At 36.5% G+C, this 27,129-nt stretch overlaps 1 protein-coding gene and 1 pseudogene across 1 annotated transcript in view; one reads left to right on the forward strand and one right to left on the reverse strand.

Annotated features, from left to right (window-relative positions):
• Positions 1–27,129, forward strand: part of HPSE2 (heparanase 2 (inactive)) — a 717,063-nt gene that overhangs the window by 32,036 nt on the left and 657,898 nt on the right. The window lies entirely within an intron of this gene.
• Positions 1,692–2,486, reverse strand: LOC102284873 (small ribosomal subunit protein eS1-like; annotated as a pseudogene).

Genomic DNA, 27,129 nt, shown 5'->3' on the forward strand with positions numbered 1-27,129 from the left:
CTTTGGCCACCTCATGCTAAGAGTTGACTCATTGGAAAAGACTCTGATGCTGGGAGGGATTGGGGGCAGGAAGAGAACGGGTCAACAGAGGATGAGATGGCTGGATGGCACCACTGACTCGATGGATATGAGTCTGAGTGAACTCTGGGAGATGGTGATGGACAGGGAGGCTTGGTGTGCTCCGATTCATGGGGTCACAAAGACTCGGACACGACTGTGCGACTGAACTGAACTGAACTGAACTGAATGACTAATGATATTGAACATTGTCTTCTATAGTTATTTGCTTTATATATTTTCTTTGGTGAAATTTCTGTTCCAGTGTTTTGTTTTTAAATGGGTTGTTTTTCTTGTTACTAGGTTGTGGGAGTTTAGTATATTCTGGATACAAATCCTTTGTCAGCCATTTGTTTTGTAAATATTTACCCCCTGTGTATAGTGTCTCTTTTCATTTTCTTAAAATGTACCTTTTTGAAGTGTAAAAGTTTTGGTAAAGATGGGTGGTCAAAAGAGTAAAAAACAATAATCATTAAAAAAAAAGTTCTACATCCTTCAATTAGATGAATTCAGGTATGCATTACTAAATTTCCACTTTTGCCTTGAGGACAAAAGGAAGCTCACAGCTAAATTCACTGCTAAATCATACTAAACCATCCTTTCCTTAAGTCTGGGATGATCCATGTGCCTTGTGAGGGCAAAGGATGATTTTGTTTTTGTATGTATTTTCAGCATGCCTGATACTGTACCTGGTAATAGTAGTAACATTTATTGAATACTCACTACATGATAGGCAGTGTGCTAAGCATTAGAAAAGTTTTTTGTTTGATAAAGTCCAATTTATTTAAAAGTTAATTTGTGCCTTTTGTGTTCTAGGGTTTACAAAATGAGTTTTAAATGATCAGAATCTACTTTGAGTTTATATTACACAGTTACATGTATGGTGTAAGTACCATATTTTCCCTCCCATCCCTCATGCCATTGATATCATAATTTCATTGTAACATATGCCATGCTTGAAACCTGTTGTTCTTATTTTTGCTTGAACCATTCAGTTATCTCTGAGAGTAACTAAAATAAGAAAACCAATTTTTTTTAACCTTCACTTATCTTTTCTGACACTCATCAACTGTTTTTTACTTCCACTTTTTTTTTTTTCCTTCTGCCTGAATACTTTTCTTTAACATTTCTTAAAGAGTAGGTATACTGTCAGTGAGTTTGAGAAAATTATTTCTCCTTTACCTTTGAAGGATATTTTTGCATAGTGCAAAATTTTGGGTTGACCTTTTTTTTTTCTTTTAACACTTTAAAAATTTCATTACATTTTCTTCCATGGTTTCTGTTGGGAAGTTTGCTATAATTCTTGCTCTTTCTTTTTTATTTTTGGCCATGCTGCTGGCCATGTGCAGAATCTTAGTTCCCAGATCAGGAATCAAGTCATGCCCCTTGCAGTAGAAGTGAGGAGTCTTTAACCATTGTACAGAGAAGTCCCTGTAATTCTTTTTGCTCCTCTCTAAGCAGTGTATCTTTTGTTTTCCATAAGTGCTTTTTAGATTTTCTCTTTGTCTTTGGTTTTTAGCATTTTGACCTTGATATGCCTAGGTATGTGTGTGTGCATGTTTGATTATTGTTATTTATCCTGTTTTTAAATCACAAATAAGATCTTTTGTTTGTCACCGTTAAAAGTCTGCATTTTAAACAGATTCTTGAACTGCTGGCTCATATCCTTCAGCTCATTCAACTTTAGCACCTGTCTCATCCCCAGTGGCTTTTCCAGAACTACTAATTTCACCATTAGCTCCATGAGTTTTCCCAATTTAAACTTGAACTTTTTTAGCATTTTTACTTTTCTAATGAAGACATCACAGAGCACATAAAGAGATTGGCAAGCCTTTTCTATGTCTTTTCCAGTGGTGTCTGAAATCAGTTTATTAACCATCTTTTCCAAGTCACTTGTCTGCACCTCTTGGGTAATGATTTCCATCATCTTCTTGTGGATCTGGCGCACCTGCTGGTGCTGGGCCTAAGAAGTCTTCTGAGTCTGGTTACTGTGATTTTCTGTGTAAAACTCACACAGAACAGATGAATCAAGTAACCATTGGTAGTCGTACATTAATGTGAGCTTCAATAATGGTCTGCCATTTTTTAACTATGGAGCACATTTTGTCACAGGTAAGATCCATGCCATGGAAATTAGTCAGGAAGTTTTTGCCCTGAACATCCACAATAATTAACTTGAATTTTCTAAATGCAATTTCATCATTTTGCAGGTCAACAAGACTCACTTCAAAAACACAACCCTTGAGGCCATCAGATGAGATTTTGGTGCCTTGAGTTCTCGTGACCAGTGTTTTCCTGATATTTCTTATATTGAACTTAGCTGGTGCTTTCAGATCATACCAGTCTTTATTAGAAAATGGGTCAACCACTTTCTTCATGGTTGCCTTTTTGCCTCCTTTTGTAGGGCACTTATTCTTACTGACCACCATGGTGCTGCTCAGAGAACCAAAAGGGCTATTTATCCTATTAGTGCTATCTGAGTTTGTTGGATCTAGGCCTTGGTTTGTTGTTTGTTGTCTGTCACTAATTTTGGAAAATTGTCAGCCATTATTCTTCAGCCCTCTTGTTCTTTTTTTTTTTGCCTTCTAGGATTCTAGTTTTGTGTATAATATACCATTTCATAGTGTTCCTCTGCCCTTAGCTTCTCTGTTCCTTTTTTGTTGTTGTTCTTTTTTTTCCCTTCTCTTTGCATTTCATTTTGGTAATCTGTGTTGACTTGTCTTTTGCTGGTTTGCATTGTTTCTGACAAAAAGTCTACTCTACCTTATGTGTCTTTTTGCTCTATCTACTTTTAAGATTTTCCTTTAATCTCTGCTTTTTAGCAATTTGATTGTGATACACTTTGGTGTGTTATTCTTGTTTCTTCTTTTTAGGTTTTTATGGGTTTATAGTTTTCATTTAATTTAGAAGTTTGGACCATTATATTTTCCTTCTCCCATCCTGTTTTGGCACCAATTACTCATATAGTAGGATGCTTAATATTGTCTAATGGCTCTGTGATGCTCCATTAAATTTTCTTGAGTCTTTTCCCTCCTTATATATGTCATTTTATGCCATTAATTTTTTGCAGTGCCTTAAATTCAGTATACTTTTCAGTTATTATGTTTTATTTCTAGAAATTAAGTTTGTTTCTTTTTATATCTTTTATATTTCTAATTTTCACTCCTTTGCTTTCTTTTGTCTTCTTAAATATATAGACAATATTTTAAAACAATTTTTTAATTTCTGTGGCTACTACTTTAATCATCTGTGTCATTTCTGTCTGTTTCTGTTTATTTATTTTTCTGCTGCTTATGGGTCATCTTTTTTTTTTTTTTCTTTGTGTGCTAGTAGTTTTAAACTGGATATCAGAAATTTAAAATTTTACATTGTTGAATGCTGGATAGTTTGATATTCCTTTAAATATTATTTGTCTTTTTGAGAGATGAAGTTAAGGTCCTTGGGATCAGCTTGATTTTTTTCAAGTTTTCTTTTAAGTTTTGTTAGAATAGTCTATGACTAATTTGACTTCTCTGTTGTAGCAATACCTTTCTGAGGCAATACTTTTCTTTTTCTGTACCCTTCTTACTAGAAGCCTTGTATGTTATGAGGTCTTTTCAGTTGCCCAGAATGTGAATTATTCCTGGTCCTGTGTGTACTGTGCTGATTGTTTTACTTATTCCTTCCTGGTGGTTCTTTTCCTTACCTTGGTAGTTTTCTCACATATGCAAGGATGTCACTACTGGAGCTCATGTTCTTTGTGTAACTCCCTCCTCTCCTGTATGCTGCAAATTTAAGTTGCCTTGGCCTCTTGTAGCTCTGAACTCTGTGTCATCAACTCAATAAGACTGCTGAGTTCTGTTTTGGTTCCTTGTTTTGTACTACAAGCCTAAAAGTTCTCTCCAGGTATGGATGGCAAATGATAGGGCTCATCTTGTTTGTTTTTCCTTCTTTAGGAATCACTGTGCTGTGCTTTATGTTTTTATGTCAGAAAGCATTGTTTCGTGTACCTTGGTCCTTTTAAAAAGTTATTCAAGGTAAGGGGGTTAATGTGGTTTCTGTCATTCTAGCATAGCTGGATACTGGAATTTGTGATATGATTTTGAGTTTCCCAGAATGTCTCCCTGTCACCAAATAGATTCCTGACTGCCTTTCAGGAGGTTTATAATTCCATTGTTAAATAATCATTAATTTGGCTGCTTTGGAATTTGAATATTCTGTTAAGATGCAAACATGCCTCATAGGAAAAGAAACATGGCGCACAAGTACCTCAATGAATCAGAATATTAGCATTGACATATATAAATACTATGTGTAAAATCGATAGCTAGTGGGAACCTGCTGTGTAGCACTGGGAGCTCAATTCAGTGCTCTGTAATGATTTAGAGAGGTGGAATTTGGGGGATAGGAGGAAGGCTCAAAAGGGAGGGGAATATACATATACATACAGCTGATTTTTTCCCTTTGTTGTATAGCAGAAACTAATGCAACATTGTAAATTAATTATATTCCAATAATAAAATTAAAAAATAAATATTTATGGGGCACCTGAAAGCATAGAAATGTTAAGGAAATAAAGCTCTGGGTACCTGGACTCACAAACTACTTGTGAACCCTGCCCAACTTATTTAGCTTGTCTGGGCCCAGTTTTATCATTTGTAAAATATAGGGGAGGTGAATTAGGGGATTAGTTGGAATATGGATTAGTTGGCCTCTGGCTGAGAGCAGAAGTAGGCCAGTGCCTTACTCTTTAAGGAACTTAAATATAGTTGGAGAGACACAACTAAATTTCCTTAAAACTCTAGCAAATCATAAAGGACAATTTAGTAGAATGTTATCTGTGCCAAGTGCTATGAGAGTTCAGATATTACCATAATATCTGAACCTAAGAGAGTAATATGTAAGGTCTGAAGGAGTAAGATAAGGCTTTGTGGCAAGGCAAAGGTGAAACTCAACTTGTTCCTTGAATGATGGATGTTTTTGGATAAACCAAAGGGGACAAAGGTAAGGGGAATAAGATGTTCACTTTTGCTAGAAAATTTTCATTGTCTAATGAAAGTTTAATTTTCTGAGACTGGATCAATTTCAGGATGTTTATGAAAATGGATATGATTGTTCTTTTCTCTATATCACTAAGAGATAACAACAATTAACATTTTAATAATGGTTATCACTGTTGATTATTTTGAGATTGTTATAGTGTTTTTCAGAGTTAGGAGTTTTGCAGTCACTTCCTAGTGTTTCTTAAACAAATCATAAATTTTGTACCTCAAATAAAACTAGTTACTAATGTTCCTCATTATTACTCATCCCCTTGATTTCTTTTGTGTTCCTTATCTTGGTTAAAGGCATCGTCTCCTACCTTATCTTATCCTACCTTATCTCTTAAGGAAAATTTTGAACTATTTTTTATTCTTTTCTGAGCCTAGTCTCCCATATTCATTTGGCCATCAGATATCATAAGTCTTTAACTTAGGCCTTTAACACAGGTATACGTGCATACATGTGTGCTAAGTCACTTCAGTTGTGGCCGACTCTTTGTGACCCTATGGATTGTAGCCCGCCAGGCTCCTCTGTCCTTGGGATTTTCCAGGCAAGAATACTTGTTGGAGTGGGTTGCCATGCCCTCCTCCTCCAGGGGATCTTCTCTACCCAGGGATCTAACCTGGGTCTCCTGCATTGGCAGGCAAGTTCTTTTACCACTAGCGCCACCTGGAAAGCCCCTAACATAGGTGTAGTAGTCTAATTCTGAAATCCTCTTTCTTGCTACTGTGCTGCCAGCCCTTACCATTCCCTTGGAATACTGTGACATATTAATAGACTCTGCTCCCCAGCTCTCCTAATAACATTTTTCATACTACTATCAGAATTATTTTTGTGAATAGTCTTCAATAGGTAAGTCACTTATTTGATTTACAGTCTCTGACATCTCTCCAGTGCTTGGAAGATAAAACTAGAACCTTAAGGGTACTCAAGTCTTAGTATTCTAGGTATGATATATGGAAAAGGGAGAATAATCCAAAGAGGAAGGAGAATTAGCAAAGACATGAAAATATATATGTCCTGGGATTCTCTATCGGATAGACTTCCATTTTTCCTTTAGTCAAGACTTGGCTAAGAAGTCAACCCCCTTTATCACACACTCCTGAATTCATCCTTTCCCTTTATTTTGCAGATTATAAGTGCATATTACATTGAATCAGAGTTACTTCTGTTCTTACTTGTGTACATAGTAGTAGGCTGTGAATTCCATGAGGGTAGGGACAAACATTTATTCATCTTTGAATTCCCATTGTTTAATATAGTGTGTTGAGCACTATATCCAGGCCAGAATATTGGAGCGGGCAGCTGTTTTCCTTCCCCAGGGGATCTTCCCAACCAAGGGATCAAACCCAGGTCTTCTGCATTGCAGAAAGATTCTTTACCATCTGAGCCACCGGGGAAGCCCTGAGTACATTGTAGGAGCTGATATATTTGTGTGAATTGATCATCAGTATAGATAACAAACACTCTTGAAAGTCTGGTCCGTTCCAGGACTCCAGTTCTGTAGGTCCCCTGAGGCTGCCACTAGGAGGCTCCAAAGCCATCCACATGAAGAAATTTGGTTTGCTTCCAAGTTAGACAAGGAACTGATGATGCTTGATAAATCCTTATCAAAAGTTCAGATGTCTAAACTTTTATTTTGATTTATTTAGAATTCTGTTTTGTTTTCTGGTTGACTTTGACATTTAGCAGCTTTGGACTACACATTACCCTTTGGAGAACTTTAAACCTAAATGATGTAAGTCAAGGATATAAACATTCTAGTCCTAGTTAGTCTACCCATACCATGGGGGATGTCAACTTTCAAAGAAGCTAAGTTAGTTTCTCCAGGCACAAAATGAAGACAAATGCTACTGACTCTATTCCAGTGCCTAACTAAGTATTTCTTCACTTCATCAAAAAGTATGCAGTAAGTATAATTGTTGGTACCTGTCCTTACCTATCATTTTAATATATCAGATTCCAATAGAAGTAGCCATCTAAGATTATTACTGCTCAGTCAACAATTATGCCAGACTGTTGGCTTTAGTTGGTGTCATTACTGCTGCTTTGGTGCAGTAAATTCCAAATCATTAGCAGGTTCTCTTTAGAAACTTCTTGATATTGGGATCATCTTAGAGCTTTTGAGTGGATTTTATTGTTTGGGTATGAGGAAGAGAGGCGCTGTTTGTGTAGTTATTAATAACACTGATCGCTTCACATACCTCTCCCTTCACTTTCCACATCTAACACCTGTCTTTTCTTCATGCCCGAGTTCATCTTCTATGAGAGTTTTTCCAGGATGTAGCATTCTCTTTTTTCCCCCCTGAATTTAGACTAACTAAATCTTAGAGTAGGAAGAACTTTAGTTCATGTAGTCCAGTATTCTACCCAAAGTGTGACATATCAAGTGAGGGTAAAAACAACCCCAGATTTGTTGAGTAAATCAGCAAAGCCTTGGTTTTGGCCAAGGCTGATTATGTCGCTTTTCTTGTCCAAGCCCAGTCCTTTTCTGAGAACTACTACATTGCTTCAAGTTGTGTGTATCACTGCTAATAGCTATTTATTATTACATAGTCCTTCCATGAGGCTTAGTTGCCGTGAGGCAACTTATTTAGCACTTTTGTGAGGAATCAATCAGGTCAAACAAAATAACTCTATAGATGGAATCTTAGCAATTGCAGATGAATGAAAAGTAGATGTTCTATATTCTTATACTTTGTATAGATTAGTATTAGATCCAGTTCTGAAGGATTCTCACTTGAAAATAGACTTCAGGTTAATAGGGTGTAAGCTCTCTTGTACAGATGAAAAATCAGAGCTGTGCTCAATTTTGTGAGGCTGTCCTTAGAAATATCTAGCAGATGAATGATTTATGCTGAGTTATTGTGGGAAGTCTCTGCTTCTGGGTTCAGCCTTTAGCCCAATTGTATTGCATGTTTTCATGAACATTCTTGGGATGAAACCATGGTGTCTTCATCTGGGAATGATGTAAAATTAGAGAAATACTATACACCACAGAGTAGGAAGACAGCTGGAGCGGAGCCTTATATATTCATGGACTTCTGCCAAGTATCCATATATATTTGCATACATTTAGTAGAAGTGGATAAAAATACTTGCTGAGGCAGATTCTTCCAGGGTGTCATTTATTCTGTTAGGTGTCCCAGTGGGAAGAGCACCAGCAGTTAGGAGGCCCTGTTCTAATCACTGCTTGGTACAAACTGCTGTGCAGTCAAAACGTTGGGGAAATCACTTCATCCATGACCCCATTCTCTTATCTGTGAAGTTTGAGGATATTCTACTCTCTACCCATCCCTCTCAGCAAAGTACAGCCTGCAGGCCAAATCTTGCAACCACTTGTTTTTGTCAAGTTTTATTGGAGTATGCTACTGCTAAGTCACTACAGTCGTGTCTGACTCTGTGCGACCCCATAGACAGCAGCCCGCCAGGCTCCCCGGTCCCTGGGATTCTCCAGGCAAGAACACTGGAGTGGTTTGTCATTTCCTTCTCCAATGCATGAAAGTGAAAAGTGAAAGTGAAGTCGCTCAGTCGTGTCTGACTCTTAGTGACCCCATGGACTGCAGCCTACCAGGCTCCTCTGTCCATGGGATTTTCCAGGCAAGAGTTCTGGAGTGGGGTGCCATTGCCTTCTCCATTATTGGAGTATAGCCATGCTCATTTATTTATGTATTGTCTATGGCTGCTTTTGCATTACATTAGCCGACTTGAGTAGTGCAACAGAGGCTATGTGGCCCACAAAACCTAAAATATTTGCTGTCTGGCTCTTTATAGGAAAAGACTGCCAACTCTGACTCTAGAGCATATTTGAAAAAATTGGTGAGGGAAGAGGGGTGGTTCAGGCATCAAGACTAGGGATGCTATTGGTATCTAGTTGGTTGAGGCTAAGAATGTCAAATGTTCTGTGAGGCATGACATAATGAAGAACTGTCTTACATGAAATTCTAATAGTCCCTCCTAGGAATTTCTTTCCTATTTTTAATTCCAAGGAGAACCACTTTGGAAAGCTGTGTCAACTCTTTTAGGCCACTAAAATAGCAGTTTCCCAAGTTAAATGGGTAGGTTAGGAATTTTTTTTTAACAACTTCCCATAACTTGAAAAACAATATACACCAAGAATCTAAATCAATTATTATGCTTAATATTATGGTAAAATGTTAGAATCATTTTTCTTAATATCAGGAAGAAGACAACAATGCCCGTAGGTCACCACTGTACTGGAGGTTATAGCCAGCAGAATAATGTCAAGAACTTTGAAGGATCTGAAATTTTACCCTTCTTGTAAGCTAACACAGTAACTTGCCAGTTTTATGAATGTTGACAGAAGATATGAGACTCCTGTGTAAAACAAAAAGGAGTTTATTTTTTATAGCAATAGCAGTGGCCAGAGTATCAGCAAATTTTTGTGTTGTTTTTCTGAGTCCAAATTTCCATAGAAAAATGGGAAGACTGCTAGGTGATACTTGAACATGCAATGGGTTATATAACCGGAGGGTAACTCTAGATTAGGCTTCCCAAGTAGAGCTGTGCTAAAGAATCGACCTGCCAGTGCAAGAGATGCAAGAGATTCAGGTTTGATCCCTGGGTTGAGAAGATCCCCTGGAGGAGGAAATGGCATCCTAATCCAGTTTTCTTGCCTGGAAGGTTCCATGGACAGAGGAGCCTGGCGGGTAATAGTCCATGGGGTCATAAAGAGTTAGACACGACTGAGCATGCACACACAACCATGAGATTAGGGAACCTGAATCATTCATAGTGAGGAGTAAACAGGCATGCTCTTTATTTAGAGGGGAATATTATCTTTATTGCATTGGACATTTAAGTATGCCTGCCCTTTGCTCTGAAGTGAGGCACTGTCTCTTTCTTGTAAGACTGTTAAATATACAAATACCTTTGAAAAGATAACGTGGAACAAAGGCAGCCAGCGTCACTGATTGTAAGGTAAGCAGAAATGCAGGAGTTCCATGTCTTTCAACAAATAGGAAAAGTAAATAAATAAAATATGCAAGAAGAAGGAATAAACAACCTTGTTTTTATTAGCAGATGTGTGATTGTTTACCTAGTGAATTTATAAACTTCTAGTCTCAAATGGCTAGAAATAATAAGAGAGTTCATTGAGATTGCTGAATTCATGCTCCAAATAGCAAAACCATGTGCATTTTTATAAACTAGGGACAAAAGTTAGAATATATTATAAAAAGATACTATTTATAAAATCAAAAGCTATACTATCTTTGAATATATCTAAGAAATATTTTGCCGAATTTAAATAGAGTATATTGTAAAATTTATTGAAAAATGGAAGAGAAGCTTACATGGAGATGCAAAATGTCATGGATAGAAAGACTGAGTATCTTTAGTTTATAAATTTAATGCAATTTAAACTCCTACAAGCTTTGCGTGTGTGTTTGTGTGGGTGTGTATGGTGAGTGTGTAACTTACTTAACAGATTGATCATCTCAAAATATGTAGAGAAAGCATTTGATAAGATTTAACATTCATTCATGATATAGGCTCTTAGTAAACTAGGAAGAATAAGGAACTTCCCTAACCTGAAAAAAGGTATCTAAAAAATGCTATGGTAACATTATTCTTAATAATGAAAGACTGAATACTATTCATCTGAGATTGAGAAGGAGGCAAGATGTTCACTCTCACCACTCGTATCCAACTTCATACTTGCACATAGTGCATTACAGCAAGACAGTGAAAAAGCATGCAGTTCGGAAAGGAAGACATAAAGCTATCTCAGTGTGCAGATAACATGATGATTTACCTTAGGAAATCTCAACGAATCTATTAAAAATTTCCCAGAACTAATAATAAGTTTACCAAGGCTGCAGGAAAGGTAGACATAAAACTGTCTCTGTTTGCAGATAACATGATAATGTATATTGGAAAAAACCCAAAGAATCTATAAAAAATTCCTAGAACTAACAGTGAGTTTACCAAGGCTGTAGGATAGAATGTTAATGTACAGAAGTGAATTATGTTTCTATAAAATGAACATTAGAATCTGAGATTTCAAAAAAGGACATATATAATAGCACCAAAAGGTATAAATCTAACAAAATGTATATTTATGCTGAAAACTGTAAAACAGAGGTGGAAGAAGTCAAATATATGAAGAGAGAGAGAGAGAGAATGTGTTCATGGATTAGAGGACTCAATATTGGTAAGACATCAATTCTCTCTAATATGTAATCAACATATGTAACTCAATCCCTATCAAAATCAAATAAAACTCTTCTATAGGTGTGTGTAATATGTGTGTGTGTGTGTGTGTGTATGGGTGCTTAGTCACTTCAGTAGTGTCCAGCTCTTTACGACTCTATGGACTGTAGCACACCAGGCACCTCTGTCCATGGGATTCTCCAGGCAAGAATACTGGAGTGGGTTGCCATGCCCTCCTCCAGGGAATCTTCCCAACCCAGGGATCGAAACTGCCTCTCCTGAATCTCCTGCATTGCAGGCAGATTCCTTACCACTGAGCCACTGGGGAAGCCCGTATGTATGTGTGTGTGTGTGTATATATATATATACACACACATGCACAGTTAAAATAAAGCTTCTTAGGTCAGCTCCTTTTTTTTTCTTCCCAAGCCTTTAGTGTGGTTGTGTCATTCATTGTAATAGAGTTAGATTCATTTGTAAATCTACATTCCATATGTATATACACACACATATATATGTAATATATATTATATTTTAAACTTTATGACAAGTTTATAATACTTATTACACACGGACACACACAGGAATTAGAATAGGCCAAAAATATCTGAAAAAGAAGAACAAAGTTCTTTGAAATTCACATTTTTCAAGACATTATAAAGCTACAATTATCAAGATATAAAGTTTGATAACTTTATCAAAGTTATCAAGTTATAAAGCTACATAGATCAGTGGAACAGAATAGAGAGCTTAAAAGTAAATGCACACAAGTGTTGTGAACTTATTTTTGACAAGCGTGTAAAGGCAGTTCCAGTGCCATTTGTTTTGGAAGGAATAATTGGAAGGAAGTTCTGTGAAAAGATGAACCTTAATACATACCTCATACTTTATATAAAAATTAACTCAAAATTGATCATATACTTAAATATAAAACACAAAACCTACACAACTTCTAGACGAAAAAGTAGGAGAAATGTGTGTGGCTTTGGAGTTAGTGAAAACTTTAAAAATAACTATCAAAAGTATGATCCATAGAATAAAAAATTGATATATTAGACTATAAAAACTAAAAACTTGCTGTGTGAAATACCCTATGAAAAGAAGTGAAGCCACAGACTGGAAGCAAATATTTTTAAAAATCACAAATTTGATAAGAGATTTATATCCAGAACTCACAAAGAACTTTTAAAATTAAAGAAGGTTAGAAGCTGAATTAAAAAGTGGACAAAAGATATGAGCAGATACTTCACCAGAGAAAATATTTAGATGGAAAATAAGTATATAAAATATGTTCAACATCATTATCATTAGGGAGTGGAAATTAAAACCACAATGAGATCCTGTTTCAAATCTATTAGAATGTCTTATCAAACAAAATTGGCAATGCCAAGTGCTATTGAGGATGTGGAACAGTAAGAACTCTCCTACATTATTGGTGAGAATGCTAATTATACACCCACTTTGGAAAAAATTTAGTAGTTTCCTATAAAGCTAAACATCCATTTATCATATGACAATCTAGTCTTGCTCTTAAATGACTCAAGTCAGTTGAAAACTTGTATCTACAGAAAAAGCTGTATTGTAGATGAATGGGTCAGTAAACAGTGGTACATCCATTCAGTGGAATACTGTTCAGCAATATAGAATAATGAACTATTGATTCACAACAACATAGATGAATCCTAAATGCATTTAGCTAAGTGAATGAAGACATATCCCAAAGACTAAATGTTGTATGACTCCATTAATAGGACATTCTGGAAAAAAAATGAACTGTAGGGCCCAAAACCCAAAATCAAAAAACAACAAATCAGTTTGCTAAGGGGTGAAAATGGAGAAAGGGATTGATAATGAAGGAGTGGCATGAGGGAGCTTCTTGGGTAATCAGACTGGTTTATGTGGTAATGTGCTAGTGGATACTTGATTATATGTGCAACTATCAAAACTCATAGAAATGTTACACCACAAAGTGAATTTTACTGTCCTCAAATTTTAAAAAATCAACCAGGGTGATGGGAAACTAAAAATGGAATTTACAAATGAATCTTACCTCTATTACAATGAATGACACAACTACACAAAACGCTTGAAGAAGACAGGATTATTAATAAGAAACTTTATTTTGACTGAATTCTGCAAGACTAATGAAAAAAAGTACTGAACAAAACCACTGAACTGTAGTTGACAAATTTGTTTCTCCAAGCAATGTGTGTGTGCTAAGTCCCTTCAGTAATGTTCAACTCTTTGTGATCCTATGGACTGTAGCCCCCCAGGCTCCTCTGTCCATGGGATTCTCTAGGCAAGAATACTGGAGTGGGTTGCAGTGCCCATCTCCAGGGGATGGAACTCTTGTCTGTTGCATTGGTAGGCAGGTTCTTTACCATTAGCATCACTTGGGAAGCCCTCTCATAGGGTTATGGAATAGCAATTCTGAAGCTGTTTTTAATTGCTGTTGAACAGATAAGTAAATACAGTAGATGGCAAGCAGGTTTCTCACTATTAGAGAAAAAAATGACAAATGGGAATTCTAGAATGAATCCTTTGGTATCAGATTGGATTTGGAGGCATCTGTATGAACTAATGTATTCTATTCCCCCGTCTCCCTGCTTTTAATGTTTATACAGGTAGATAGATACAGAAATAAATATGGACGTGTGGGCATATATCAGTTGTATATACATATGAATTTCCTATCTCCTACTGAGAAGGACCTAGAAGTAGTAATACCCTAATAGTAATGAGCACATGTTGTGCCTAGATGTTGATTTTTAAGTTGTTGTTGTTCAGTAGCTCAGTCGTGTCTGAATGAGTCAGCTCTTCGCATCAAGTGGCCAAAGTATTGGAGCTTCAGCTTCGGCATCAGTCCTTCCAATGAATGTTCAGGATTGATTTCCTTTAGGCTTGACTGGTTTGATCTCCTTGTTGTCCAAGGGACTTTCAAGAGGCTTCACCAACAGAATCAGGGCTTTTGGAGAAGAGTATGATTCCAGAACTGGGGCAGGGAAAATACAAGGTGACCCTGGAACATTTGCAGTGTTAAAAAAAGTAAGAAAGTGCTTTAAAAAAATGATAGTATGTCAGAAAGACACAGAAGTTAACCTCAAAGTGCTCCAAATAGCTAAAGCTGGAACAACTTGTGTAACAGAATAGGTAAATATGATGATATGAAGAATAAAACACCTATGAATTCATGATAATATAAACAGTGGTTGCATAAATTAGGAGAAGGGACAGCTCTTCTCTTACAGGAGAATTCCAGTTAATAAATGTAGATGGAATGAGAAAAATGAGAAGTCACAACTAGAATACCAGAGGAATAATTGTAGGCAAGATTCACTGATGAATGCTAAAATTATTGAGTAGAAGTTTATAGAAAAATGTAGCATTGCATAGCCTCAAATAGTTTCTCCTATAAAATTTTCATTTAGTTGTCCAGGTATGAGATACATGGTATTAACTGAATTGAAAAGAAGAGGACAACTTTAAGACATTTTGACGCCAAAGTGGATAAACTCAGTGACTTGAAGGGAAAGGGAGAGAGAGGAATTCCGAGATGAGTGGGGATCAGAGACTAGAATATTAGGAAAGTATATAGTTGACTAGGTCAGGAAAATTAAAGGAAAAACCAGTGGCAGGGGCAGTGAGGGAGATAATGAATACTTTGGCTTGGGACTCCAGTCTCTTAGCACAGAGGCTCTTCTAGCATCTGTGAATCTTCTCCAAGGGACTAGATAGAATCTTTCTTTTCCTGCTGCTGTTAGTAGAGGCTGGTTTGAAGCCAGGAGGGGAGGAAGTATCTCTAGTCTGTCTCATCCTTGGTGAGTTTGTGTAAGAATAAGCCCCACTTTTTGTTTTTTGGTATTGTTTTCTATAAATCTCAAGCTCATGTTCTTTTGCCTTTTTCTTTTTCTTCCACCCTAAGTCCCAAGGGACTTCCCATTCTCCCCTCTTGAGCATCCCATTTGTGGTCTTCTATTGGCTATGTCCTAGGCTGGATATGCTTGAGGGACTGAATTGTGACAAAGGTAGGCTGATGTTCTTCAGGCCTGCTCCTTATTCTTCTGGATCTGGCACTGCTAATAGCAGCATACAAGATTCTTTCAAAGTTGTGCTATCTAAACTCATACAATCTACAGAGAAAACTGAACATGGACTATAGAGCAATAGCATTGAGGTCCCAAGGTTTTAAGGCGACTTAAGTTTTAAGTAAAAAAAAACAAAACCCTACATTTCTGGTTATTTTTATTACTTAAAAATTTATAATTGTGATAAAATACACATAATACAACTTACCACCTTAATCACATTTAAGTGTTCGATTAAATGGTCTTAAGTACATTCACATTGTTGTGCAACAATCACCACCATTCATCTTCATAACTCTTTAAAAATCTTGTAAAACTGAAACTCTATAGCCATTGAAAAATAACTTCCCATTCTCCCCTCCTCCCAGTTCTCTAGCAACCACCCTATGTACCTCATACAAATAGAATCAGAGTATTTGTCTTTTTATAGCTGGATTATTTCATTTAGCATAATGTATTCAAGATTCATCCATGTTGTAGCATGTGTTAGAATTTCCTTCTTTTTAAGACTGAATTTCTTTGTATATCTACCACATTTTGTTTACTTATCTGTCAATGAACACTTGAGCTACTTTTATCTTTCGGCTATTGTGAATAATGCTGCTATGTACATGCTAGGGGTGGTTTTTTGTTAGGTTGTACAGTAGGTTTAGGGCTTCCCTGTTGGCTTAGTGGTATGGAATCTACCTGCAATGCAGAAGTCACAGGAGATGCAGGTTCAATTCCTGGGTTAGGAAGATCCCCTGGAAGAGGGCACAGCAACTCACTCTAGTGTTCCTGCCTGGAAAATCCCATAGACAAAGGGGCCTGGTGGGCTATAGTCCATAGAGTCACAAAGAGTCAGACATGACTGAAGCAGCTTAGCACACACATTAGGTTTGCTGCTGCTGCTAAGTTGCTTCAGTCGTGTCCGACTCTGTGCGACCCCATAGACGACAGCCCACTAGGCTCCTCTGTCCCTGGGATTCTCCAGGCAAGAACACTGGAGTGGGTTGCCATTTCCTTCTCCAATGCATAAAAGTGAAAAGTGAAATTTAAGTCACTGAGTCGTGTCCAACTCTTAGTAACCCCATGGACTGCAGCCTACCAGGCTCCTCTATCCATGGAATTTTCCAGGCAACAACATTAGGTTTAAGTCTGGCTTTTTAAGAAATTGCTAAAGTATTTTCTGAAGTAGCTGTACCATTTTACATTCCCACCAGCAATGTGTGAAGGCTCGTGTTTTTCTACATTCTTGTTAACACTTGGTATTGTCAGTCTTTTGTATCACAGGGGTAGCACTTATTGTGATTTTAGTTTACATTTTCCTAATGACTACTGATGTACAACTTTTCATGTGTCTTGTGCTTATCCTTAAAGGCCCAGGGAGGCATGAGGCTTCTGAGCCGGTGTGGGCAGAGGCCCTTGATGTCCTGGTCTCGTCCTCAACGCTGGGGCCCTGGTAGCGTGGGAATTTCTCAGATTTGCTTGTCTCTAGCTACAGTAAGCCAGAGGTCTTCCCTGGTGGCTCAGACAGTAAAGAGTCTGCTTGCGGTGCAGGAGACCAGGGTTCGATCCCTGGGTTGGGAAGATCCCATGGAGAAGGAAATGGCGACCCACTCCAGTATTCTTGCCTGGAAAATCCCATGGATGGAGGAGTTTGGCAGGCTATAGTCCATGGGGTCACAAAGAGTCGGACATGACTGAGCGACTTCACTTTTCACTTTAATGACTACTGATATACAACTTTTCATGTACTTACTAGAAATTTGTATATCTTCTTTGATAAAATGTCTCTTTAGATGTTTTGACCATTTAAAATTGGATCATTAGTTTTTTAATTAAGTAGTATTAATATATTTTATCATATATATGGTTTTAAAATATTTTCTTTCAGATGTCTTTTCAAGTTCTTAATTTTTTAAAAAATTGAAGTATAGTTGATTTATAGTATTATATTAATTTTAGGTCTGCAAATGGTGATTCAATTTTTTTTATAGATTATACTCAATTCAAAGTTATTGTAAAATATTGGCTATATTCTCTGTTCTGTACAGTGTATACTTGTAGCTTATTTATTATATACTTATTTTGCCTCTTCCTCTTTCCCTCTACCACTGGTAACTACTAGTTTGTTCTCTGTATCTGCCTTTTTCTGTTTTATTTATTCTTTTGTTTCATTTTTTAGATTATTCCATATATTAATATGTTTGTCTTTTCCTGACTTATTTCACTAAGAATGAAACCCTCCAGATCCATCCATGTGAATGCATTATTAATTATTCAGTTGTATAAGCTACTTATGTATTTTGGATATTCACCCCTTATTTGTCACATCATTTACAAATATATTTTCCATTCAGTAGGTTGTGTTTTCATTTTAGCAGTGGTTTTATTTGCTGTGCAAAAGCTTTTAAATTTAGTTAGGTTCAATTTATTTTTGTATTTTCATTTTCTTAAAGATTAAAATCTTTTACTTTTGGTGAAGCTCAGTTCATTGTTTTTTTCCCCATTCTATATTGTACTTTTGGTGTTATAACTAAGAAATTCTTTATCTAACCTAAGGAAACACACTTTTTCCTATATTTTCTAGAAAATTAATGACTTTAATTCTAATATTTAGACATATCCATTTTGAATTAACTTTTTTTTGTTTGTGGTATGAAGTTAATACCTTCATATAAGTAGGGCATAGCAACCCACTCCAGTATTCTTGCCTGGAGAATACCATGGACAGAAGAGCCTGGTGAGTTATTGTTCATACTGTTGCAAAGAGTTGGACATGACTGAAGTGACATAGCATGGACATGAAGTTAAAAAAGTCTCAAGTTTTGTTTAAACTATTTTGAAATAGTTGTAGACTCATAAAAATTTGTAAAAATGCACAGTAAAGTTAACTAAACTACAGACTTTATTTGTATTTCACCAGGTTTTACATGTATTTATTTTGTATGTGTATTTAATTTTAATGAAATTTTATTACATACATGAATTTCTGTAAAAAATATAGCAATCAGAATACAGAACTACTGCATCACACAAGAGCGACAACCTCATGCTACTTATTTATAAGCTATTCTTTATTGCTATAATTTTGTCATTTTGAAAACATTATATAAATGGAATCATAGTATATAACCTTTCAATATTGCTTTTCCTCTCCTGGTTTTGATCATTTTTGTCTTCTTACTTTGTCAGTCTAGCTCAAGGTTTTCCAATTTTGTGTATCTTTTCAGAGAAGCAATATTTTGTTTCCTTGGTTTTCTCTGTTGTTTCTCTGTTTTCTGTTTCATAAATTTCTATTAGAATAGAAATCAATAGAAATATTTATTATCTTCTTTCTTTGTGTTTAATTTTTAATTCTTCTAGCTTGTAAGTGGGAACTTACATTATTGATTTGAGATTTTTCTTCCTATCTAATAATATAGGTGTATACAGCTATAATTTTCTCTTTAATCATTTAGGCTCTGTTCCATACATTTTGATATGTTCTGCTTCCATTTTCATTCAGTTCAAAATATTTTTTAATTTCCCTTGTGAGTTTTTGACTCATACCTTGATTAGAAGTTGTTTGTTTGGACTTACTTTGTGGGCTGGCATAGGAATATCCTAATTGTTTCATATATGCTTAGAAAGTATGTGTACTCAGCTTTTGTTTGGTATGTTCTATAAATGTCAGTAGGTTAAATTGGTAGATAATATTTTTCATACGTTTGCTACCCTTACTGTTTCTCTGTCTAGTTCTATCAAATACTGAGTGGAGTACTGAATCTCCAACTCTAATTGTTGAATTACTTTTTAAATTTAGCCAGATTTTGCTCCATGTCTTTTTTTGCTTCATTGCACTTGTTATGTGTATATATATTTATGGTTGTTATATCTTCTTGATGTATTGACTCTTTTATCATTATGATCTGCCCCTGTTTGTCTCCAGTAATATTACTTGCCTTAAAAATAATTTTGTCTTGCACAGAAAAGGAAAGCATCAACAAAATGAAAAGGCAACTTACTAAATAGGACAAAATATTTGCAAATATATTTCATAAGGGATCAATATCCCAAATATATAAAGAACTCTTACAATTCTAGAACAACAGAAAACCCCAAAATTCTCATTAAAAATGGGCAGATGATTTGAGGAGACATTTTTCCAAGGAGGGCCTACAGGTGGCCAGCAGGTACATGAAAAAATGCTCAACATCACTAGGGAAATGCAAATCAAAACCACAATGAAATGTCATCTCATATCTGTTAGAATGGTTATAATAAAAAAAGAATAACACTGTTGATGAGGGTGTGAAGAAACGGGAACCTCTACACTTCAGTGGGAATGTAAATTGGTGCAGCCACTATGAAAAACAGTATGGAGGTTCCTCAAAAAATGAAAACTAGAACTCCCATATGATCCAGCAATTGCACTTCTGGTTAGTTTTCCAAACAAAATGAAAATCCTAACTTGAAAGATATGCACCTGCATGTTATTGCAACACTATTTACAATAGTCAAGAGAGAACCACTTAAGTGTCCATCAATGGATGAATGGATAAAGAAATTGTGGTGTACATATACAACAGAATATTACTCAGCAATAAAAAGGAACGAAATCTTGCCATTTGTGACAACGTGGATTGACCTTGAGGACATTAGGTTAAGTGAACTAAGTCGGATAAAGACAAATACTGTATGATCTCACTTATATATGGAATCTAAATTTTCAAAAAACAACCATACTTTTCGATGCAGAGAACAGATTGGTGGTTGCCAAAGCAGGAGGTGGGCAAAATGAGTGAAGGAGGCACAAATTTCTAGTTATAAAATAAATAAGTCACAAGGATGTAAGGTACAGCCTGGTTATTATGATTGATAATACTATATTGCATATTGGAAAGTTGCTAAGAGACTAAATCTTAAAAATTCTTGTCATAGGAAAAATTTGTAACTGTATATGGTGACAGGTGTTACTCAACCTTACTGTGGTGATCGTTTTACCATATGTACAGATTTATAATGTTATATCAGTTATATCTCAATAAAAAATTCTGATTACCCAAAGCTTAAGAAAAATAAAACTTAAATAGGTTGTCTTTCTCATTCCACCCTTAGAGAAGTTTGGCTAGAAAGACTTACCTATGTGTTAGGTAGTGTGAAAGAAGGGGAAAAAAACACTAGGGCAAACCAAAGTCAAAATCAGTGACTTTTGTTAACTTGATCTGTGGATTCTTTGACTAAAAGGAATGATGGAGGAGCAAAGTTTAACAAGGAATTAGATTTAAAGAATGAACAAACAGAGATGAACAGTATAGTAACTGAAATGAAAAAATATACTAGAAGGAATCAATATCAGAATGACTGAGGCAGAAGAATGAGTAAGTGAACTAGAAGACAGAGTGGTGGAAATCACTGCCACAGAACAGAATAAAGAATGAAAAGAATCGAAGACAATCTCAGAGACCTCTGTGACAGTATTGAATGGACCAACATTTATAGGGGTCCCAGAAGGAGACCTGCTGGGTATTATAGGGCTTCTGGGTATTATAGGGCTTCCCTGATAGCTCAGTTGGTAAAGAATCCCCCTGCAATGCAGGAAATCCTGGTTCAGTTCCTAGGTTGGGAAGATCCCCTGGAGAAGGGATAGGCTGCCCACTCCAGTATTCTTTGGCTTCCCTGGTGGCTCAGCTGGTAAAGAATCCACCTACAATGTGGGAGACCTGGGTTCAATCCCTGGGTTGGGGAGATCCCCTGGAGAAGGGAAATCCTCCAGTATTCTGGCCTGGAGAATTCCATGGACTGTATAGTCCATGGGGTAGCAAAGAGTCGGACATGACTGAGCAACTTTCATTTTCAGAAGTAGAAAAGAAAGAGAAAGGGCTGAGAAGATATTTGAAGGTATTATAGCTGAAAATGTCCCTAACATGATAAAGGAAACACTCAAGTTTAGGAAGCACAGAGAGTCCCATATAGGATGAACCCAAGGAGGAGGAACACGCTGAGACACAAATTAATCAAACTGACAAAAATGAAAGACAAAGAAAAAATACTAAAAGCAACAAGTAACACACAAAGGAATCTCTATAAGGTTATCAGCTGATTTTTCAGCAGAACGTAAGCCAGAAGGGAATGACATGATATATTTCAAGTGATGAAAGGGAAAACCTACAATCAAGAATACTCTATCCAGCAAAAATCTCATTCAGTTTCAATGGACAAATCAAAAGCTATGGATAAGCAAAGTTAAGAGAATTCAGCACCACCAAACCAGCTTTATAACATATTTTAAAGGAACTTCTCCAGGAAAGAAAGCAACTTAAAACAAAGACCAGCAACTTAAAACAACCTTGTACGTATATAGACTGCTGTATCAAAACCTCCTAGGAATAGCAAACCCCCAAACTACAATAGATACACCAACTAAAAAGAAAAAGGATCCCCAATACCACACCAAAGATAGTCATCAAACCACAAGAGAACAAAAGAGGAAGGGAAGAAAAAAGACCTACAAAAACAAACCCAAGACAGTGGGTTTAAGAAAATGGCCAATAGGCATATGCTGTTGTTGAGTCACTGAGTCTGACTCTTTGTGGCCCCATAGACTGTAGCCTGCCATGTTCCTCTGTCCACGGAATATTCCAGGCAAGAATACTGGAACGAGTTGCTGTTTCCTTCTCCAGGGAATCTTTTTGACACAGATTGAACTCGTGTCTCTTGTGTATCCTTCATTGGCAGGTGGATTCTTTACCACTAAACATCACCTGAGAAGCCCTATGTAAACCATAGGTAATCAATTAAAATTCAATTCATTGAGTGAGAAAAGCAATAATATTAGAAAATGCAATCGTTCTTTTTTTTTTTCTATTGAGGAATTAAAAACTCAGTTATTTTATTCCACAAGCTTGAATCTTGCTGCAGATCTTGTAGATCATCTCTCATTTTTTTAAAAAAACAAAATGCACAATATTAAAAACTGAACTAAATTAAGGTTTGGGGGGCTTTTGTATCTTAATGTGTATGCAATACCTACTTGAGGAGTTTGGTTACATTGGTATCTTGATTTTTGAGACCTGACTTAGAATCCGAAGCTGCTAAATTCAAGCAAGGATCTGTTCTCTTAAGCAGTGACTTTGTTCATCTTATGTTGCCATATTCAGTTCAGTTCAGTTCAGTTGCTCAGTCATGTCCGACTCTTTGTGACCCCATGGATCGCAGCACACCAGGCCTCACTGTCCACCACCAGCTCCCGGAGTTCACTCAAACTCATGTCCATCGAGCCGGTGATGCCATCCAGCCATCTCCTCCTCTGTCGTCCCCTTCTCCTCCTGACCCAATCCCTCCCAGCATCAGAGTCTTTTCCAATGAGTCAACTCTTTGCATGAGGTAGCCAAAGTATTGGAGTTTCAGCTTCAGCATCAGTCCTTCCAAAGAACACCCAGGACTGATCTCCTTTAGAATGGACTGGTTAGATCTCCTTGCAGTCCAAGGGACTGTCAAGAGTCTTCTCCAACACCACAGTTCAAAAGCATCAATTCTTTGGTGCTCAGCCTTCTTCACAGTCCCAACTCTCACATCCATACATGACCACTGGAAAAACCATAGCCTTGACTAGATGGACCTTTGTTGGCAAAGTAATGTCTCTGCTTTTGAATATGCTGTCTAGGTTTGTCATAACTTTCCTTCCAAGGAGTAAGCGTCTTTTAATTTCATGGCTGCAGTCACCATCTGCAGTGATTTGGGAGCCCCCAAAAATAAAGTCTGACACTGTTTCCACTGTTTCCCCATCTATTTGCCATGAAGTGATGGAACCAGATGCCATGACCTTAGATTTCTGAATGTTGAGCTTTAAGCCAACTTTTTCACTCTCCTCTTTCAGTTTCATCAAGAGGCTTTTTAGTTCCTCTTCACTTTCTGCCATAAGGGTGGTGTCATCTGCATACCTGAGATTATTGATATTTCTCCTGGCAGTCTTGATTCCAGCTTGTGCTTCTTCCAGCCCAGCGTTTCTCATGATGTACTCTGCATATAAGTTAAATAAGCAGGGTGACAATAAACAGCCTTGATGCACTCCTTTTCCTATTTGGAACCAGTCTGTTGTTCCATGTCCAGTTCTAACTGTTGCTTCCTGACCTTCATATAGGTTTCTCAAGAGGCAGGTCAGGTGGTCTGGTATTCCCATCTCTTTCAGCCATATTAAGATACATATATTGTCTCTGCATAAGTGGGAAGGAGAAACAGAGATAGCAGTTTTCCTTGGAGTGTTTAATATCTCCCCCCTCATAAAACTTGTAACAATTTAAAAGGAGAATAGGAATTCCCTGGTAGTCCAGCTGTTGAAAATGAAAGTTGAAAGTTAGTTGTACAGTCATGTCTGACTCTTTGCCATCCCATGGACTGTAGCCCGCCCGGCTCCTCTATCCATGGAATTCTCCAGGCGAGAGTACTGGAGTGGGTTGCATCTCCTCCAGGTGATCTTCCCGACCCAGAGATCAAACCCAAGTCTCTTGCATTACAGGCAGATTCTTTACCAACTGAGCTACTACAGTGGTTAGGACTCAGTGTTTTCACTTCATAGGCCCAGGTTTCATCTCTGATTGGGGAACCAAGACCCTGCAAACTTTGTGGCCAAAATAAGTAAATAAATAAAGAGATAAATGAAAAGAATAGCATAAACCAAATATTCCTTGAACATATTCATTTACTTGCATTATAAACATTGCTTCAGTAAACTAGATCTGATTGGCTGGAGAAAATGTAAAGTATCCTTATCATTGTTGTATTAAAGGGTATTTTCCTCAACTGCAAAGCACAAATGAAAGTTTTTATACAATAATCTTAACAAATTTCATGAATATCATTCCAAAGTCCATCATCTGATAAGAGAAAAGAATTTTCTTTCTCAATGTAGTACACATTTCACTCTGGGAGGAGTCAGCAATTTCTGGCTCCAAATACTAAGGCACATTTTGGCTTGTACCCCAAAAGGTCATGTCATTCTTACACAACTTAATCATCAGCTACATAGAGAAAAGCAACACTGCAATTTTTCTGATCATTTTAGTGAGGATGACTGGCTCAATTATATTTGAGCAAGTCAGTTATATTTCAATTCAGTCATTGAAATGTAATTGACTGGTTCTCCTCTTATTTTCATAATAGACACTACTACCTAGACCACATTTACTTAACTATAAGAAATGTCAGGAAGAATTGGAACTTTTCTGAGTGTGCCCATTAAAGCTGAAAATATGCCATCTTGTCTTTTACACGAGCTGCAAACATTTTGCATTGGTCTCATTATGCAATACAATATGCAAATATTCCAGTTGCCCTTCTCACCAGACTGCAAGGCCAGGACAATATGCACACCAAAAATGTTTTGTTTGATCTTTGTTAACTTGATTAATATGTGTCTTGGGGTGTTTTGCCTTGGGTTTATCCTGTTTGGGACTCTCTGAGTTTCTTGGACTTGGGTGATTATTTCCTTCCCCATTTTAGGGACGTTTTCAACTATTATCTCCTCAAGTATTTTCTCATGGTCTTTCTTTTTGTCTGCAGATGAATGGATAAGAAAGCTGTGGTACATATAAACAATGGAGTATTACTCAGCTATTAAAAAGAATACATTTGAATCAGTTCTAATGAGGTGGATGAAACTGGAGCCTATTATACAGAGTGAAGTAAGCCAGAAAGAAAAACACCCATACAGTATAATAACGCATATATATGGAATTTAGAAAGATGGTAACAATGACCTTGTATGTGAGACAGCAAAAGAGTAAAGAACAGTCTTTTGGACTCTGTGGGAGAGGGCAAGGGTGGGATGATTTGGGAGAATGGCATTGAAACATGTATATTATCATATGTGAAATGAATCGCCAGTCCAGGTTTGATGCATGATACAGGATGCTTGAGGCTAGTGCATTGGGATGACCCAGAGGGATGGGATGGGGAGGGAGGTGGAAGGGGGGTTTCAGGATGGGGAACACATGTACACCCATGGCGGATTCATGTCAATGTATGGCAAAACCAACACAATACTGTAAAGTAATTAGCCTCCAATTAAAATAAATAAATTTATATAAAAAAACAAAACCAAAAATGTTTTGTTTTATCTGTATCATTTTCTTACAATTTAGTGTTATTTGCTCAGTATTTTAGAAAACAGGAAATAGGAACAGTAAGTATGTGTTACTGATTTTACTGAATTTTAGTAAGATTGCAGAGTAGGACTGATATCTTTCTTCTCAATAATTAATCTATTTTTATAAAAGTGCAAAATTTTCCTCCACAAACTTACATAATCTAAGGATTAGATAGATGTCATTTGCAAAATAATATTTATGCTGAGAGATTGAGCTTGCAAAATTAATTACTGTAATCTTTAAAACTATGTGAATTATTATATTTTGGAACTTTTATAAACATATCAATTAAAGCTTAAAGAAACAAAAACTATTTGATAATGTAGAACTTTAATGTGCACAAGATTTTGTGTGTGCCCTCCAAGAGTGGAGTCTTTGTTTCTTCCAGTCCCATGGAAGTCCTGCTGGCCCTCAAAGTCAGATTCTATGGGAATTCTTAGTCCCTTTGCTGAATCCTCATGCTGGGAAGCCTAACGTGGGATTCAGAACCTTTATAACACTGGGAGAACTTTGGAATTGTTGTTCTCCAGTTGGTTCATCCAACAAGTATGAGATTTGATTTAATTGTAATTGCACCCCTCCTACCATCTCATTGAATCAATCTCTCTGATAATGTAGGACTTATATAGAGATATAAACTCAATAGTTAGTCCACCATAGAAATATCAATAATTCATAAACCTCTATAAAGGAAACTAAGCATCTTGCCATCAGATATGTTTTTCTTAATGTGGAATATTCAGGATAGAGATGTCATTCATCAGATTAAGTAATAACTAATTAGTTCTATTTCAGTTAAGATAAACTTCTACTCATTTGTAAAGTTTTTTAAAATTAATTTTTGTTGGAGTATAGTTGCTTTCCAATGTTGTGTTAGTTGCTGTACAGCAAAGTGAATCAGCTATAGATATATATATATGTATGTATATATATACACACAGACATATATTCCTTATGTTTTGGATTTTCTTCCCATTTATGTCAACAAAGAGTCAAATTCTGTGTGCTGTACAATAGTTTCTCATTAGTTATCTATTTTATACACGATATCAATAGTGTATATATGTCAATCGCATTCTCGTAGTTCTTCCCAAGCAGAGAGGGAAACCCCTTGGTGTCTATACATTTGTTCTATATGTCTGTGTGTCTATTTCTGCTTTGAAATAATATAATCTATGCCATTTTTTCTAGATTCCATATATATGTATTAATATATTTATTTTTTCCTTTCTGACTTACTTCAGTCTGTATGTGAGTCTCTAAGTCCATCCATGTCTCTGCAAATTACCCAGTTTCATTCCTTTTTATGACTGAGTAATATTCCATTATATGTAGGTACCACGTCTTTATCCATTCATCTGTGAATGGACATTTAGTTTGCTTTCATGTCCTGGCTATTGTAAATAGTGCTTCAGTGAACACTGAGGTACATTTTTCTCTTCACTGGGTATATGCCCAGTCAAAGGCATATATCTGGGATTGCTGGATCAAATGGTAGTTCTACTTTTAGTTTTTTAAGGAGTTTCCATACTGTTCTCCATAGTAATTGTTTCAATTTACATTCCCACCAACAGTGTCAGAGGGTTCACTTTTTTCCACACCCTCTCCAGCATTTGTTTATGGATTTTTGACGATGGACATTCTGCCAAGTATGAGGTGATGCCTCATTGTAGTTTTGA

The sequence above is a fragment of the Bos mutus genome, chromosome 26 (genome assembly GCF_027580195.1).
Source record: "Bos mutus isolate GX-2022 chromosome 26, NWIPB_WYAK_1.1, whole genome shotgun sequence".
Classification (NCBI taxonomy): Eukaryota; Metazoa; Chordata; class Mammalia; order Artiodactyla; family Bovidae; genus Bos; species Bos mutus.